Consider the following 18,329-nt stretch of genomic DNA (forward strand, 5'->3'; position numbering starts at 1 on the left):
CCATGGTAGAGATGCAAGGGTGGAAGAACGGGCTAGTTGGTAATTCATCTTGGAAATCAAACTAGCGCACTTCAAAACAAGGACACAGGAAGAGAACGTTCTCTTCCTGTGTCCTTGTTTTGAAGTGCGCTAGTTTGATTTACAAGACAGTAGAGATGTTCGAGAGTTTCTACCGCGCCACAGCCGTCACACACGTCACTGGTGGCAAGTCCGTGGCGCATCCGTCGTTCCCCAGGCCACACACATCCAATGCTAGCACGAAAAATCATTGCGCTATAGTGCCTAGAAATATAATTGCGCGTTGCAGCCGAGTGAGCGAGCGGCCGCTGACACTGCAGCTGAATGCGCTCACCTCTTGCGATGCGTGGCTCGGGGTACTAGATATGCAGTTTCGTTTTTTTTTTCCTTTGGGAGGTTTGTGTGGACGAGCCAAAAGCAAATAGTGACTGTGTGATATAAACATACAGAAGAAACCAACAATTGCAGGAATCATGAATAGGACGGGAATCAAAGCGACACATAATACACGCAATACCATGGTCCTTCAATAAAACTGACATTACTGAAAGCCCTGTGGTAAGCTATAAAGAGAAGTAACAGCACCGGGACTTTAACAACAATATGGACAGATAAGGTATCTCCATAGGATAAGCACGCACAAAACAATAATGTCGCGCATCGCATTGCTGCTTGCTAGCGATGACCTTCGGCGTCGAATTGCAGGTACCTTTTGAAGAAGGAGGGTATGGGCGAGAACTGTCGATCCATTCCTTAATTTTAGATTACACAAGATACAATGAATACATACATACATACATACATACATACATACATACATACATACATACATACATACATACATACATACATACATACATACATACATACATACATACATACATACATACATACATACATACATACATACATACATACATACATACATACATACATACATACATACACTGTCCTGCAACTTTATTGAACCCCTGTTTGAAAAATTCTCCTGCCTCAACTGGAGACTCATTTGCACTGAAACGGCGCACAAAGCTTGCGAGTTGTTGTCCCCTTCATTAGAAGGTAAGCTTGACCATGGTGCCTACTTAGTTTGGCCGCGCATGATGAAAAACCAGAACTGTCTGCAACGAGACTGAGGAGCAAAAAACGCCAACTCAGTTTCCAGCAAAAGGAAGCTGTGGCGTCATCTGGCGTCGCTGAAGGAAAGCGCTGCGATTGAAACACGGCCGGTCTCGATGGAGCGCGCTCTCCCTCGAGCCGTGGTTGAAAGCGCCGTGTCAAGCCATAGCCTGTCAAGCATGGCACGTTCATGCAATGGTGCTAGATGGCGCCAATGCTGCCCTTCGGCGGAAAATTTACGTTTGCGTCTTTTGCTCCTCAGTCTCGTCGCAGATGGTTCTAGTTTCTCATCATGCGCGGCCAAACCAAGTAAGCACCATGGTCAAACGTACGTCGTAAAGAAGGGGGCAACAACGCACAAGCTTTCTGAGCATTTTCAGCGCAAATGAGCCTCCGGTTGAGGCTGGAGAATAGTTCAAACGGGGGTTCGATCAAGGAGGTTATATAACCTCCTTGATCGAACCCCCGGTTATATTCCTTAATTTTAGATTAAGGAATAATTTATCGAACCCAAGGAGGTTATATAACCTCCTTGGGTTCGATAAATTTGCAGAACACTGTATATGTATAGGAGGTGCCGCCTTAAAAAGAAATTGCGGAGATCATCCTTTGCCGAGCGAAAAATATATCTATATATGCTTCATGTGGTGCAAAGCAAGATATCTGGAAAAGGAAATTACTCTGCGCCATGAATTGCAGAAATATAATTCCGAAAAACAAAAATGTTTGTATAAGCAATGCCAATATGTAAGTTTGCGATGAGCCCGATGTCCCAGCAACACTTATCCAAGTTTTTAAAACCACGATTTGACCTGGTGAGGGAGGCCAGCTGAGCACCATGGAGGGTCGTGGCGTAGACCGCAACACATTTTTGTTGTTGTTATTCAGAGTGTAAAGCTGTAAACCGATAAAAAAATGCAGTGCATCCTCACTATCACCCGCTCAGGCTGCTTGTTCCAGGCCTCTCTTTGTACCACATGTGTGAGGGAACCCTTTTGAACCCTTGGCATATCCTTATTAACTGTTTTTTACCCCAACGACGACGACCAGCGGAAGTCGCCACTTCTAACACAATGGAACGCGCGCTCAAGCTCGCTTACTACGACGCGCGTCGTTGCCAAGCCGCACGGCGAAGCAGACGGCCATCAGCCGTGCAAAAGATATTGAGGGGCTTTAGCAAAAGATTAGCAAAAGAGGGTTGGTTGCGGCATCTAGTGGCTGCTCTTGCCAACACACTTGTTGTAAGTAAGAAAGTGACCAAGCGAGGACGCCGTATGTTTTCTCGTCGCTTCTCAGCGTGGCCTTCGAGGCGTTACCTACCGCGCTTGCGGAGATGCGTTTTCTCGCTTCAAAGGCTCGCTGGCTCGCTCCTGATGCGCCATAAAGAAAAGCAAAAATCCCGCTAATAACAACAGAAAAGGGGAGTCAGCGTGACAGACTGGGGCGAGGCGGCGAGGGCGGGGAGCATAACGAAAAGAGAGCGAGGGAACGCAGCCCTCTCGCTCTCCGCGACTGCCGGCGGCAGTTTCCGAACGCGGCGCGCTCGCTCGGTCGCAGGCGGCAGGGCAGTGCCAGTGCGAAAGGGATATGGCGGCCGCTGCGCCCAGCCGACGACCACGAAGCTAGTCAAGGGAAACCGCGGGGCACGCAGCACTTCTCCGGCGGCGGCCGTCTATCAACAGCCCGAAAGAAACGAAACCGCCCGCGGCGTCGCTCGCACCTGGGAAGCGGACACCTTCAAGCTCGCGGCGACGCCGGGAAGAAAAAAAAAAATATACGCGACGACGTGCTACACGGCGCCGACACGCAAGCCTGCGGTGCGGAGGCACCAAAGAGAACACACGACGACCTTCTGAAATCGGTGAGTACGATGTGTCTCCTCTGGTGTATACAAATCCGCCCTTGGTCTGCGGTGTCGGCGCCTCTCCCCTCCGCGAATAACGGTGCGAGTGCGTGCTTCGTCTGCTGCTCCAAGCTCGTCACCTGCGTCTGCATCATCTGCTACTCCCGTTTCCGTCGTCTGCGTCCGCGCGTGGGCTCCACTGCATCGTCTGCGTGTTCGCGCGGATGCCGTTAAGTGCTACGTCTACTGCTGCTGTTCCGCCGTTGTCTGCGTTGATTCGTGGCACGCTGGATTCCGCTACGCTCGTGACTTTGGCGTTCTGAGCGCGCTTAACGGACTTCGGCGGCGGTACCGCATCGTCCGCAGCGTCGTCGGTGGGAGCGAGAGGACGGGGGAGAGCCTTTTGGCAATGGCGCTGGGTGCGAGCCGGAGAGCGAGCCCGCGGGGCTTTTTTTGAGTCGCGTCCGCTCCCTTTTGGGATCGCGATGGTGTGTGCTTCCTTGGGGGCGAGGCGTCTTCTACGTTGCGACGGGGCTCTCCGGCGCGTGGTGGAGCGGGTCCACTGAAGGCTTGTCGTATTCTGTACGCTCGTCATCGAAATGATGTCAGTATTGCAACGTTTTCGGTGGCCCAATCTTGCAGCAAAGGGAGCTAGCTACTCTGCCTGGAGGTCTTCGCTCAATCAAAATTGTATTAAATTTCTGGGATACGCGTGCTGTTTGTTATGAAGGACCACTGCAACGGTCCATTTGGTACTGTGACCTGGCGGGAGTGAGATTTCAGGGTATGTGTCCTGTCGCTGAATAGCTGTTGTTAGTGGTGTTTGTCACCGTGAGGCAACAGTGTCACAATTTATTCCGTCCTGCGCATTGCCGTGGTGACGCGCTTCGCCAGCGACATACTTCAGTAGTCGTGTTAAGAAGTGGTGAACGTGAGTGCGTCGGAATAGCTTGAAAAGCATGACATCCGAATCACCCAGTGCACCTCACTTTCCGTACATTTGCCAGTGTTCCAAAGGAACCTGCGCTGCCCGAACGGTGCTGCAATTGCCTCAATGCGCGCCTAAAAACTGCTACCGTCAGCCGCGACGGACATGCGACCGCATTCTGAATGAAAAATTGATGTACACGCTTGGATAGGATACTCGCCTTGATGGCTCTCCATAGTTGAGATAAAGCTAGCGCACGCAACGTTTGGCTTCGACAGGGCGCGCAAATTGATGCCCGCAAATTAGCTCTCGCAGGTACACTATATGCGGGAGCCCCGAAAATGCTTGCTATGTCAAGTTGTCTCTCAGCTATAGAAACGCCAAACTTAATCTTGATTTTACTGTCGGTATGTCTGACTGGAATTCGACGCATCGCGAACGATTCGATTACACACACACACACACACACACACACACACACACACACACACACACACACACACACACACACACACACACACACACACACACACACACACACACACACACACACACACACACACACACACACACACACACACACACATATATATATATATATATATATATATTGTGAGCCCTCCACGGATCTTCTTTCATTTGTACATACCATGATCTTCCTCTTGTGCATACCATCATCATCGTCCCGCGGCGCCGGCACGCGCTTGGATTTTGTCCATCGGAATAAACGCCGGACACGGCACGTCTCTACCTGGCCTTCGTCCACAGAGAGAGACACCGTAGTGCGGTGTCTGTGAGAGACACCGTAGTGGAGGGCTCCGGAGTAATTTAGACCACCTGGGGATCTTCAACGTGCATTGACATCTCACAGCACACGGGTACCTTGCTTTTCGTCTCTGTCGAAACGCACTCGCGTCGTCGGTCTCTGCAGCCGAGCGCCTGAACCACTGGGCCACCGTGGTGTCGGTACTCCGCGTGTGTTTTAGCGCCAAATACCCCGGCCTTACTGAACTGCCGCGGCCTGACCTGGGGTACAGACTATCTGGGGCCCAGTTCCCGACAATTCGCCATTTTGTTGAAATTATGACGTACGCGTGACGTGTGCAGTAGGACGGTGCCAGGTAACGTAAGCACACGATCAGGTTACGTATTCTGAAACACGTGACTGTTCTGAGAACCAATCAGAGAAAACGAAATGGCGCCGAACGTCGGCCATGTGTGTCGAGAATAGGGCCCCTGGCAAAGGGAGTGTAGAACATTCAGAAATGGTTCACGTATTGTACGTGATGCGAATGCACTTGGGAGTTTGGAGAGCGAGAGCCATCGTCGTAGCTCAGTTAGCAGAGCACATCATGCTCGCATGGTGTGGTGGTCGTGGGTTCGGATCCAACCGACTGCATGTGCATATAGTATGCACAATCCAACGTCGGTACAACCTAAAAAACAGCAGTTGCTTACTGTATGGCATCGTCGAACAGGAAATTAAATATTCCCTTCCCTTACGGTGCGGTTCAGGTGTCCATAGATTATTATTTAACCATACCAAACAAGGCAAATTATTAAACTTATAACTTAGTCCGATACTTCGCTGTTTATTGAGGTAACCAGAAAAGTTTTACAACAGAATACTGGGAAATGTGCGTGGCGGTTACTGAATGCTTTAGTTGTATCACAATAATAATAATAATAATAATAATAATAATAATAATAATAATAATAATAATAATAATAATAATAATAATAATAATTGGTTCACAGTAAAGGAAAGGCGCAGTATCTGTCGCACTTGTTTCTGTGGACACCTGAACCGCGCCGTAAGGGAAGACAGTAAATAGTTTCGCAAACTGCGGAGGAATAAACGATAGTTGTATCACACTATTGTTTATTCCTCCGCAGTTTGCGAAACTATTTTCTATCTTGAGGATTGCGCAGCTTTATAATGCCCCACAGCAAAAATAAAAATCACCAAGTGGTCGAAATTACTCCGGAGCATCCACTACGGCATCTCTTTCCGCTTTCACTCTCACCTTCTCCCTTCCCTTACGACGCGGTTCAGGTGTCCACAGAACAAGCGTGACACTGTGCTTTTCCTTTCCTGTGAAAAAATTATAACAATTCAATTGCACCCTGCCGGGGTGGTGCAGTGGTAAGACGCCCGACCACTGTGCCGGAGTTCCCGGGTTCGAACCCGACCGCGGCGGCTGCGTTTCGATGGAGGCGAAACGAAGTGGCGTCCGTGTGCTGTGCGATGTCAGCGCACGTTAAAGATCCCCAGGTGGTCGAAATTACTCCGTAGCCCTCCACTACGGCTCCTCTTTCTCTCTTTCCACTTTCATTCCCAACTTCCTCCCTTCCCTTACGGCGCGGTTCGAGTGTCCACAGAGCAAGTGTGACAGTTACTGCGCCTTTCCCTTCCTGTGAACCAATTTAATTTAACAATTCAATTGCGCTTTCCTTGCCTTTGAAGACTGCTGGTTTCCTTACCCGTGCAAACAATATCGCATATTCGGATAGGATGGAATAGGACAGGAAATACGTTAATTTAATATTCAGATCGCGCATTCATATAGCATCAATAGGGAGGAAGAAAATCGAAGGATGTATCTCTCATAGGAGATTCATGGGACATCTTTTCGAGCTGTGCTTGGCCATTGTGTGTGTTTGGAAGTTCTCTGCCCTACTCCACTGCACGTCGAAAATGCGAAAATGTTCGCGCATTCAGTGGACGACGTTCTGTAACCGGAGCGCTGATTACGTCACCTGTTCGGCACCACTCAGTGTAACAGCAGCACAACTGTAAGGACCTCATCAGAGCTTCCAGCATGTATGTAGTGGGAGGGAGGTCACTTTATTATTTGAGCTCCGACATGCGCGGAACAGGAGATGGAGGGAGCGTCGTGTTCTAGTTCGTATTTCATCAGCGGCGAGATTTTTATTTTTTTATTTTTTTAGGTCGTTTTTTCGGCCGCCACTCGCGACAAATATATGTTCCGCTGTCAGTGAGTGACGCGCCGTTCTTATGGAATTTGACCCTGACTTTACCCGTGTCAGCTGTACGCAGTAGACGACGGACGTGCGACAGCTGTCCGGCGCACCTGTATGCAGAGAACTATATGCGGGCAGCCGTCTAGCCGCCTCGGGGTATTCGTTATTCCACCTGAGTCGCACATCAGCGCTCGCTGTATAGCCGCGAATGGCGTCCCGTCGCCGGCGGAGGTAATCGTTGTCGGCCATCTTGGGGGCCGGGGCCGGTATGACAGGCGTTACCGTTGTTAGTTAGTTATATGGAGTTTTATGGCGCATAAGCAACTGTGGCTATCATGCGCCAACCGTTGTGGTGTGAGGGCTGCGACCCTCCAGTAATGCAAAAAACTGTTGGCACCGCCTCACTTATCGGCCTGCGAGACACAATACGTTATCGCTATATCTCTGAGTGTAGGAAGGTAAATGAGGCCATTAGATGTGCGCGTCTTATCGAGACACGGAATGCCGTTATCGCTACCGATATCACAACACGGCAGGGATATGTGTCTTACTGAGCAGCTGGTATGCAATCAGTGACTTCTGACTACACACGCAGCCTAATGAGTACAGCGTATTGTTGCACCTGTTTCCATTTCTATTTCATTTTTCCAAACTCTGTTTCCGACAGTCGTGATGCTGGAGTTTCCTGCGCTGCCCGTTCTGCTTGGACCGAGGTAATGGCTTCAGTATAAGGGAATAAAAAAATTGGGGATGATGATAAAATGTAACGGTGCAAGGCTAGGTTTGACGACGTAAAACGCTCCATGGCGCACGGTTTGTCTTGTCAAAACGCGTGGTCCGAGGCCCATTTCTCAAGCTTTTCAAAAACTCCATGGGAAACCGAACGACAGGCCAGGGGAAAGGATGTATTCGTTCGGAACTGATGGAAGGCGGAGCGAATCTCGCACTCGCTTAGAGAATATATACCACTGCGGTATATGAACGAGCGCTAGAACGCTGAAAAATACTAGCCGGCTTATTAGCGCCTGCCAACGTCACTTCCTTTCAGTTAGGCCCCGCCGGACTGCTGTAGTGGTTAGGGTACTCGACCGATGTGCCCAAGGATGCGGGATCGAATCCTGGGCGCGGCGGCCGCTTTTCGATGGAGGCGAAAATCAAGGCGCCTGTGTGCTGCGCGTTGTCAGTGCACATTAATGAGCCCCAGGTGGTTGACATTTCCGGAGCCCTCCACTACGGCGTTTCTCACAGCCTGTGTCGCTTTTAGACGTTGAACCTCATAAACCAAGCCAAGCAGTGAAATATGATTACAAGCGGTGAAACAGTGTATAGCAGGCTGCTACTTGATTAGAGCAAAACGTTGCATTGACTGCCCGTGGGACGAGAAGACAATGTGTGTAAGTACGTACTGTGCGAGACAAGTAGTGGTGGGAAGCTCCTGATTAATTTCGACCAACGGTGCTTCGTCGGTGCTCGCTGCTCAAGTCGCTTTTGCGCTTCGAGTCCGCGAATGCATGAGATGCCGGTCGCCGCAACCTACAACCGAGATGTAACCGTGACCTCGTGGTCAGTGCAGTGACCGCGGCAGCATGCGACGCGGGTAGATGACGTCCAAGGACGGTCCCTGATTGAGCCCCGAATGATGGGAAGAAACGAGGCGACGTCGCGTCTCATATCCTGCTCTACTAACGGCCCGTCTCAATCTGTTCTCGGCTAACCTTCAGTGTACGGATTTATTGGTTTTGTACAGGGCGACCCGGATAAAATGGATCAGCATATAGAAAAAAAGAAATACAAGAATGAAAGGCTCTTTTCCTAATCTAAAGGCTTGGTTTATAGGGTTCAACGTCGCAGAGCTACTTATGCAATGAGAGACTCCAACCCCTCTCACACACAGGGAACTAATACAATACTTCAAGTTAGGAAGAAAACGATACGCAGAACCACACAAAGACCTCAGCAAACAGGAGGCAGTAGCCTGGAGAAACATACAGGCTAGGACATTCCCAAACCTAGCAAAGTAGCACTAAATCTGTCTCGAAAAACTCAGAAATAACACATATACTGCATGCGGTGAAGTCTCGGACATCCTTCACATGATATGGAACTGCAAAGAGCAATTAGCGAAATATAAAGCTCGAGCACTCAGCCAAGCGGAGTGGGAGGCAGAGCTGGCCCACACGGGTCCCTCTGAGCAGCGCAGCCTGCTCACCAGGGCCCGGGAGGCAGCTCATGCCAATGGTATCCTGGACTGAGGAAATCGCCAACACAATTCCGTTAACCAATTAAAGTTTACTCTCTCTCTCTCTCTCTCTCTCTCTCTCGCTGACATCTACAGCACACGGACGCCTCGCTTCTCGCCTCCACCGCAAAGCGGCCGTGATTCGCAGTAGTCGACCGCCCTAAACACTGAAGCACCGCTCCGGGGCCTAACATAAAGGTAGTGAACTTTGACAGGCGTTATTTAATTTGTCAGCTATAGTACTTTTCAGCGCTCTAGCACTAGAAGCCGCATTCACCAATCTTGCAGGTGTCTGCCCGAAGCCATTGGCAGGAGCTGCCACATTGGGCAGGACTTTCGAGATGGGTAGCCAAACACACCGTGGACGTTTCTACAGCTTGGTTAGATTGCATGGTTTGGTTTGGTTTGCTTTTATAGGGTTTAACGTCCCAAAGCGACTCAGGCTAAGAGAGACGCCGTTGTAGAGGTCATAGGTCTGCCGGGTGGCCCCCTTCGCACAATGTGGCACATTGCGAGTATATGCTATATGATTAATTGCGAATCAGAAACCGAAGCGCTGTGGCGCACCTATATATTATATGGCGTAGCCGCTCTAAATTGGCCGTCATAGTTTCGCTTCGCGCACTTAAATAATTGGTCGAAATTAATTAACTACATAGCGTTCTTAACACGGCTCGAAACGCTCTGATGGGAATAGGAAAGCTGTCGACCTCCGACGAGGTATAGCGCTTTTTATTCGACAAAGATGAAAACTAGTGAAGTTTAGTGAGAAATTCTGTGTGATCTCAGCTCGCCTAATGGCGAATTCCGAGCGGAGATCCAGAGCAATCTTTCGTTTTCTTCATCCACCAAACCGATTTCAGTGGGCGATATGGATCCGGATAGGGAGTCATGATTGGGGTCGTAACGGTACGGTCCCTAGACTCCCTAAGCGCCTTGCTCCTTTGCCGATTCAGAGCGCGCCATATCGCCGACTGAAAATTGCCTAACTAGATAGAGCAGCTTCAAGTGCTTCGCGATTACAGCGTCCTCGTCTGCGACTTGATAGAACACCGCCAACGTTGCCGAAGCGAGCGGCGGTAGCGGCTGATGACGGGGTTGCCGAAAAAGCGCGCCGTCGGCAGCCACTTGCGCTTGTCTCGGCAAAAGCGCACCTTCATTAGCCGTTCTTTCGGATCTGCCATAAGAAGCTTTATTCGCCCTACGTTCAAATTGAAAAGCAAAGAAAGAAAAAAAAAAAGTATCGCTGCGTACTTGTGGTTATCTGTCGTTGCGAGTGACAGCAGCTTTTGTGGGTGAATCCATCGCGGACGGTCATTTGTTAGCTGCTGTACTGTTGAGACGTACAAGATTAAATCGCGTGGTGGAGTGTGGCGTCTATAGGAGCGCATGCAACTGCGAAGCAAGCGTAGTAATCGGCGATCGTAGAAAAGCCAGTGTTACAAAAGAAAAACTCGACGTTACAGAGAAAGAAAGGAGCGATGAGGGTAAAAAAAAAATATATATAGATATATATTAAATAAATAAATAAAATAAATAAATAATCGGTTTTCATGATTTATTAGACGCCATGTCACTAAATCAGTGGTCTGTGTAATATTCATTCGCCTAACGCCGTCACTGCGCCATTCGGATAACATGCAGGATAGTAACAGGCAGAGGCCTGAATTGTGTGGCGATTCGATGTTTGCCGCTGGCGCGCGCAAGGCGACTGCTTCGATCCCGACCTCTGTCGGCGGGTTTGATAAAAGCAAAGCATAGAAGCGTCGCGTTGTGGGGAGACTTATTTCAGTGGGGCGTTGTACCGTGTACGACAGACAGACGTAGAATAGAGGACGGCCACGGAAAAGGCGCTAACATTGTTTATACTTTGCTATCCTGGCTATGGGGATTTGCTATGGGACTGAAACGTGGAGGCTAACCAAGAGGGTTCCACTTAAGTTCAGGACAACGCAGAGGGCTATGGAAAGAAAAATGGTAGAGGTAGCATTAAGAGATCGGGGGCGTGCAGAGCGGTTCAGATAAATAACTCAAGTTACTGACATTCTAGCGGAAATTAAGAAGAAATGGACATGGGCAGGACATGTAGTGCGTAGAGAGGATAGCCGATGGTCGCTTAGGGTAACAAACTGGATTCCAAGGGAAGGAAAGCGGCAGAAAGTTAGGTGGGCGCATGAGGTTAAGAAGTTCGCAGGGGTCAAGTGGATGCAGCTAGCACAGAACCGGGTTAATTGGAGAAATATGGGAGAGGCCTTCGCCCTGCAGTGGGTATAGTCAGGCTGATGATGATGATGATCATCCTGGACAGAAAATAAAGGCCGATAAAGTTTTCGACTGCTTCAGGACCATTTTCTGTGTTCGTCGTATGCTATGCAATACACCCTCAAAGCTGTCCTACACGTCTGCACGTTCTTTCAAATGTTGCGGCATTTCTGTGCGAGTTAAAGAGAGCGCCGGCTGGAGGTCGGGAGTTTACCGGAGGGTCCATGCGCTATGTGGCGTCCCGTATTTTACACTGCAATACTTTGACTTCTGAATTCCCATCATCCCCTTCTACACACATATCTTCAACATTGTTCAACATTGTTCAACATAGTCTTGCCTGGACCGATAGCACCCTCGCTTCAGGGAACATGCCTGAATTAGCAGGTAAATGCGAGTGCTGATTTATTTATTTATTTATTATTTTTCACTGAAGCGAGGGTGCGCTATCTGTCCAGGGAAGGCTATTTAGAGCTAAGGAAAAAAGTGTGCTCATGAAGAAGCCATTGGTGTCGCGAATGCGACCAACGTATTGCTTTCCATATTGACTTAGCCTGCACTTGAAATTGCTGCAGCGCGTATAGTTCGCGGCCAACGAGCCTGCTTCGTCTTTCTTTGACCCTCGTGCAGATGGCTATCCGGTGATTGTAGAGATGGATTTATAGGAAGGGAAAGGCGCGGTAACTGTCTCACTTGTTTTCTGTGGACACCTCAACCACGCCGTAAGGGAAGGGAGGAAGGTGGGAGTGAAAGTGGAAAGAGAGAAAGAGGAGCCGTAGTGGAGGGATATGGTGTAATTTCCACCACCTGGGGATTTTTAACGTGCGCTGACATCGCACAGCACACGGACGCCACTTCGCTTTGCCTCCATCGAAACGCAGCCGCCTAGGTCGGGTTCGAACCCGGGTACTCCGGCACAATAGTCGGGCGTCTTACCACTGCACCACCCCGACGGGGCTATCCGGTGACATACTCCGCATCCAAAGAGAGAGAGAGAGAGGGTGGGCGGGCGAGAGAAGTCGAAGTCAGCGTATAAGGACTGTGACATAGAGGGAGGAGTGTGTGCCTGCTGTGGAAGTGTCCGCTGTTTCATTCGTATGGGAGCACGCGGCGGCTGTCTCATTAGCATGGCGGCGGGCACGAGTGTCATGCGTGCTCGCATCGCTCTCTTGCAGTCGCGGCCACGCTGTGACAACCGCGGGCTGCATCGACGCGGCGGTCGGTCAGCCGGCTTTGTAATCAAACACGCGCAGGCGAACGCCGCGCACTAAATTATGCAAGGATGGGTGTGCGTGCGCCCCGTTCACCTCTGGGAATTTTAAGCAGCGCAAATATAGATCGTGTTTGATTAGCCGACTTCCCTCTTTTCGATATGGCTGCGAGGGCTTTGTTCTAGTTTCAGCTTTCTACGGATACCTCCCTCAGCACCGGATGGGTCGAGGATGGGCGAGTCAAGGAGAGCACGCAGCGAAAGAATGATTCTCACTTGGCCAATTTAAACGCCCAATGAACGATCAGTACAGTGGTGGTGGCGGTGAAAACGTTTATCGTATATTTGGATGTTTGACGCGGAGCCTTAAGGGCCTCGGCCTTACAATTACTAGGTAGAGTTGGTCAGGGACCCCACTGGCGGTTGCCGCCGCCCGCGCACGCCGCGTTAAGGCCCTTTGGGCCTGTGGGTCGTAGCAGCCGAGCAGGGTCGCCTCCCAGTCCTCCCGGGAAGGGTTAGGGATGGGGGGAAGGGATAGGTTTTGTTGGCAGGCCCATACCACGTGGTAGGTGTCAGCCACCTCCCCAGTGAATTGGGAGTCAAAATGTTTAAGTACTGCCGGGCACAGCATCGCCTTCGCAGGTTATTATTGAGATACGGCTGTTCCAACATGAGCTTTTCCCACGTGTCTGATTTGCTTTCGTTATTTCGTTGTTTGGTTTCTGTTGTTGCACATGCGTTTATATCTTGCAGCTCTCTGCGGATAACACAGCAGAGAGCGAGTATATGCACGGGATCATTCCGTATGAAAATTTTAGCGGACTAGACGAGCCTATAATCCGGAGACAGGATAAGTCGTGACGAGGCTACAAAGTCGTGACGAGACTACAAAGGAAATGCAAGGCGGAAATGAAGGGATATTGGTCCTCACAGATGTATGTGTGTAGCAGACTTCCTGATGCGGATAGCTCGTCTTGTGGAGAGTTGGTTCCTCTCAGCGCGACGACATTTATCACACACCTGGAAACATTTAGATGTGACGGAGTTGAAAGACGGCGGCTGTTTCTGTGGTAATTGTGTCGCATATAAGTCGCATTCACACAAATGCATCAAAGGCGGTCCCAGTAGCCTTTCCACGGACAACGGGTGGCCCAATATAGCGTCCTGAGGGACCACATGGCGAACGATGACAATGGGATAGCATAGGGGGCGACACATGAAGTCGGATATAGTCTCTGCCGGTATATATAGTGGCTGCCGAAGTCAAATTCGGGCGCGTGATCGCTAGCCGGCGCAAATACTTGCACTGGAATAAAGCGCCGATTACACTATAAATCCGCATGCCAAGTGAAGGAATAAAAACAAACAAACAAAAGACAGAAGCCAAGCCAAGTGAGATGGTCGGGAGAAGGTTTGGTTTGGTTTTAGGGTTTAACGCCCCAAAGCGATTCATGCTACGAGAGACGCCGTAGTGGAGGATTCCGGGAATTTCGACCACCTGCGGTGTTTGACGTGTACTGACATCGCACAGCACACGGGCACCTTTCTTTTCGCCTCCATCGAAAATCGATCTGCCGAGGCCGGGATTCGATCCCGCATCCTTGGGCACATCAGACGAGCGCCCTAACCACTGCACCAGAACGGAGGGTGGGAGAAGGGTAACGGGGGAACGTCATGGACCTAGCCGAATGGTTTAATTAAGTCGTGGCGAACGTTCGTCGTGAAGTATATAGTCTTCCCATATGTAATCTTTTTTTTCCCCCTTTTTTTTTGCTCTCACTACACAAAAAAGGAAAAAAAAAAACGAAAAAAAAATTTCATATCGGAAGACTATATGCCATGGCTTAATTAAACTATTCGGCCAGATCTATGGCATCCTCCCCCGTTTCCCCTAGCTTTCCCTTCTCCCGATCCTCTCTTGGCTTGACTTCTGTCTTTGTTTTGTCTCTTGACTTGGCATGAGGATTTATAGAGTAATCGGCTGCTTTGGTGCTGTGTGAAGGGAAACCAATCCACGCAGGCCATATGCACAGGCTACCGAAATGTAGTACGCCGTTCCACAACGGATCAGGACAGGCCCACACATCTCCCATCGCGCGCGCGTATACCTGGGTCCCAGCGTTGGATCATGCTTAGGCCGGCGCCACGCAGGGATAATTGGAGTTCATTGAGAGGAGCCTTTGTTCCGCAGGGGAATGTACTCTGCTGCTGCTGGGGATATTAGATGTTCTGGTCTTGTACTGCAATTGGAAAATAATAGATGCCATCTATAGCACAAAGAAACGTAGCAGATTCAGTGTCGCGTTGAACAGGTTTTCTCGTAGTCAGGGCAGCAGATTTTTTGTTGTTGTTGTTGTTGGACTTTGACTTAACATGGATCCATGTTCCGGGTTTGCGTCGTTTTTCCGAAGCGTCCTTTTTGTTATTGGCTATTGGCAAGTTTTATAGTGCTAAAAGGAACTTCCTCGAGCGCCAGAAATCATCAACCAGCGTCACTGTTGTCACCATGCAGGGTCCGCATTCCGAGTTTGCGTCATGACCTCGAGTCATATGGTTCGTGGAAGTGCTGGAAACAGAAGTGGTAGTGACATCCGGTTTCGGTGTTTCCACCAATCAAAATGACTCGAGGTCAGGGAGCTAGATAGCGACACTTCTGAAGCGGCGCAAACTCTTCTCCTGTCCCCCCCCCCCCCCCCTCTCTCTCTCTCTCTCTCTCTCTTTTTTTTTTTTGAATTGTAAACTTTGTTGTCAGAGTTTTTTTTATGGGGACGCGTCCGGACGCCTTTGAACATAAAATACGTGAGGAAAAGGTCTTTTTGGCCGGGAGCGCGGGGCCGAACCCTGCTGAGGTGGTGGTCGGGTCGTGAGGCGGAGCAGACATCGCGGCGCCAGGTGCAGGAATTATGGCTCCCGGAGAGAACGGCCTACGCAGCATCTGCCGTTCGTACCACTTAAGGGCCTGCACATGTATAAAGCCCCGGCTTTACACATGTACACACCGTAGTGACCTCTGGCCTGTGCGACCGGAGGAGAGTGCCGATCGCATTTGCCGCCACGTGAGAAGCCTAGGGTCGTCTTACGGGTAGCACACGCGTTGCTCTCCAAAGACAGATCCACGCGAGCCAGGCGTGCCGGCGACCAGGAGACTGCGGAGAGCGAAGCCACCTCCACGTCGTCATTTAACCTGTCAGCTCAGACGAATAACGGCGAAGGTTGATATCTTCCCTGCTCAGCGCAAATTACCAATGGGACGGCGCAACGACGCAATCACAAGCTGCCCAAACAAAACACGAAAACGGACGGTCGCTCGGGAAGAGAATACACACAAGCGGTCCCCTGTTTCTGGCTTCGCTCGCGCGGGCCAGGGGTGCGCCGGCAGTTTCTAATGCGATTCCTTCGTGGGATTCGAGCGGAAAGACGTGCACCCCACTCTCTGGTTTTCCTTTCAATAAATCCATCTATCTATTAAATATACATGCATACCGAGGTCTGACGGTGGAAAACAACCCGGCGATGCACATTGCACCATTAATACAAGATAAAAACACCTCGAGTAGAAGGCGTTCGTGGAACATCAACAGTTGTGTCGCGACGAACTTGAGGGGATGATGGAAACAGTGAGGAAAGATGATGGAGACAGTGAGGAAATAGGAAATAATAATACGAATAGAAGTGAGTATAATCATGCAGCTGCAATTAATAATACAAGAGTACAGTATACTGTCGGCGTTCCATCTTTCGTGTGTAAAGTTACAATTTTTGTCCCTCCATCCACGCACACTCCAGTGATGGGTCTTGATATCGACATATCGATATTTGGCCCTCTCTATACATTAATCACCTCGTTATTTTCTTTTCTGTGAGTTAAATACTCTAGCAGCAATTTGTCCCGGAGAACCGATTCGCGATACGGATGATGCCGGGGCGGCCTTGGACAACGCCAAACTCCATCACCGACGGTTATTTTATAAGCATCTCAGGTTTATTTCTTAACAATTTGAATTCATAATTGCATCAAATCACTTCGGTTCCCCTCTCTCCGGTACAAAAAAAAAAATCGTTTTCCATATACCGAATGGTAGTGCTTTGAGCAAAAATCAGGAAACTGAAATCGAAAGGCCCCGACGTTACGACATACACCAACCTATGGCGTCACGGATATGACCGTATTGATTACCTATAGTTGGGGTCGCGCTTTGCCTTACATGTCCAAATCTCGTGCAGCAAGCGCAGATTGAATAAATAATAATATCCGATATACACGGCCGCGTGCACCCGATGACGCCACGCATTAAAGGTTGTTCTTAAAAATCTCCTTGATTAGGACCATGCACAAGGGAGATTTTAAATCAGTTGCGTTGCATGTAGCAAATCATTATGCCGATTCGAAGTTTGCTACAAATTAATGAATATTTAAGGAAATTCCCCAAGGTGGTGTAGGTTTGTAATAAGGGAGTAATTACTCATTACTGGGGGTTCCCCTAAATATTCGATTAACACCGTTCCCATTTCGAGTTATTGATCTCGCCCTACCATCTGATCTGTTGACCATCCTGGTTAGCTCAGTTGGTAGAGCGACTGCCCCGGAAAGGCGGTGGTCCCTTGTTCGATCCCCTGATCAGGACGAAGTTTAACTACGAAGTAGTAGTAGTAGATTGAAACTACGAAGTTTCTGAGAAAGCTGTATAGTTTCCTTTGTAACCGTACGGCTGCACTTGGGCCGATGTCAATGAGTAATTTCTCCCTTATCTGCTACGAATTACCAGAAAACTCGGGAAAATGTGCATTGAAAGTCTCGACAAAATTTGTAAAAAAAAGAAAAAAGAAAAGACGAGAATTGCAGGCTGAATTGAAGCTGCCGTTTGTTGTTATAATGGCAGAACTTTTTCTGAACGTGGAGACAGTATAAGCAAGGCATAATAATAAAGAAACAAGAGAAACGGCCTTCACCTTTACCGCCTGTTTGACAGTTAATTATATACCGCTGTGCTCTGTGAATAAATTTTTCTTTTGATGTGGATCTCCGAGGCTGTCTTTTCGTCATTTACTTTCCAGCTGTGTGATCACGCAGGTCCTTTAATTGTCACGGGTCTGAAGCGAGTGGCTGCAAAAAAAAAAAAAAAAAATAAAAAGTGTGAGCTTAAAGTGTTGCACAGAACTTCGTTTTTCAGACAAATATCTGTGTTTACAGTCCGTGGGCCTTCGAGTTGGCCTCTCATCGACAGAAGTGTTAGCTGCTTAACACTTAAGTGGTGAAATTAATCCGAACGCTAATAGTTGCTCGCGACTTGCTGACTTTATTTTCTTCCAAATTTTAGCGATGCCTATAAGATTTTTACATCGTTTTTTTTTATTATGTGGGAATTAGCGTAACATAGATGCGATAATCTTTTTTTGTTAGATTTCTTGTTAATTTAAAGTGTAAATATTGTCTGGCTGAACGTAATATAGACGCCGCCATGGCCGCTAAACAACTGCAGCACTGCAGTTCACTTTCACGGGGATGCCTCATTCGCCTGTGTGAGCCGAGTCCGACATGTGGCTGATTTTTCTATAGGCCGAGGTAGACGCGTGTTTCAAAGGATGGAATGCTCGGGGTATCTGGCTAATTAGTTTCCGTTTTGATGAGACGGTCGCGACATATATATAATGGTGAGGCTACCCAAAAATAATACAAAATAATATGCCTCTGTCCGGGTCACTAGGTATAACGGGCTTAAACCAA

At 49.1% G+C, this 18,329-nt stretch overlaps 1 protein-coding gene across 2 annotated transcripts in view; it reads left to right on the forward strand.

The window, feature by feature from the left end:
* The first annotated feature begins 2,638 nt into the window (after positions 1-2,638).
* The window catches only part of LOC146188826 (uncharacterized), a 123,969-nt gene continuing 108,278 nt past the window's right edge, over positions 2,639-18,329 (forward strand). The window contains exon 1 of one of the 2 annotated variants that reach the window (XM_084603922.1): positions 2,639-2,998. The gene's annotated coding sequence lies outside the window, so the exon portion shown is untranslated. The remainder of the gene's footprint in view (positions 2,999-18,329) is intronic. The other variant, XM_084603921.1, reaches the window with a different exon arrangement.

Source organism: Amblyomma maculatum, chromosome 5 (genome assembly GCF_055883805.1).
Source record: "Amblyomma maculatum isolate TAMU_Amacu chromosome 5, ASM5588380v1, whole genome shotgun sequence".
Taxonomy (NCBI): Eukaryota; Metazoa; Arthropoda; class Arachnida; order Ixodida; family Ixodidae; genus Amblyomma; species Amblyomma maculatum.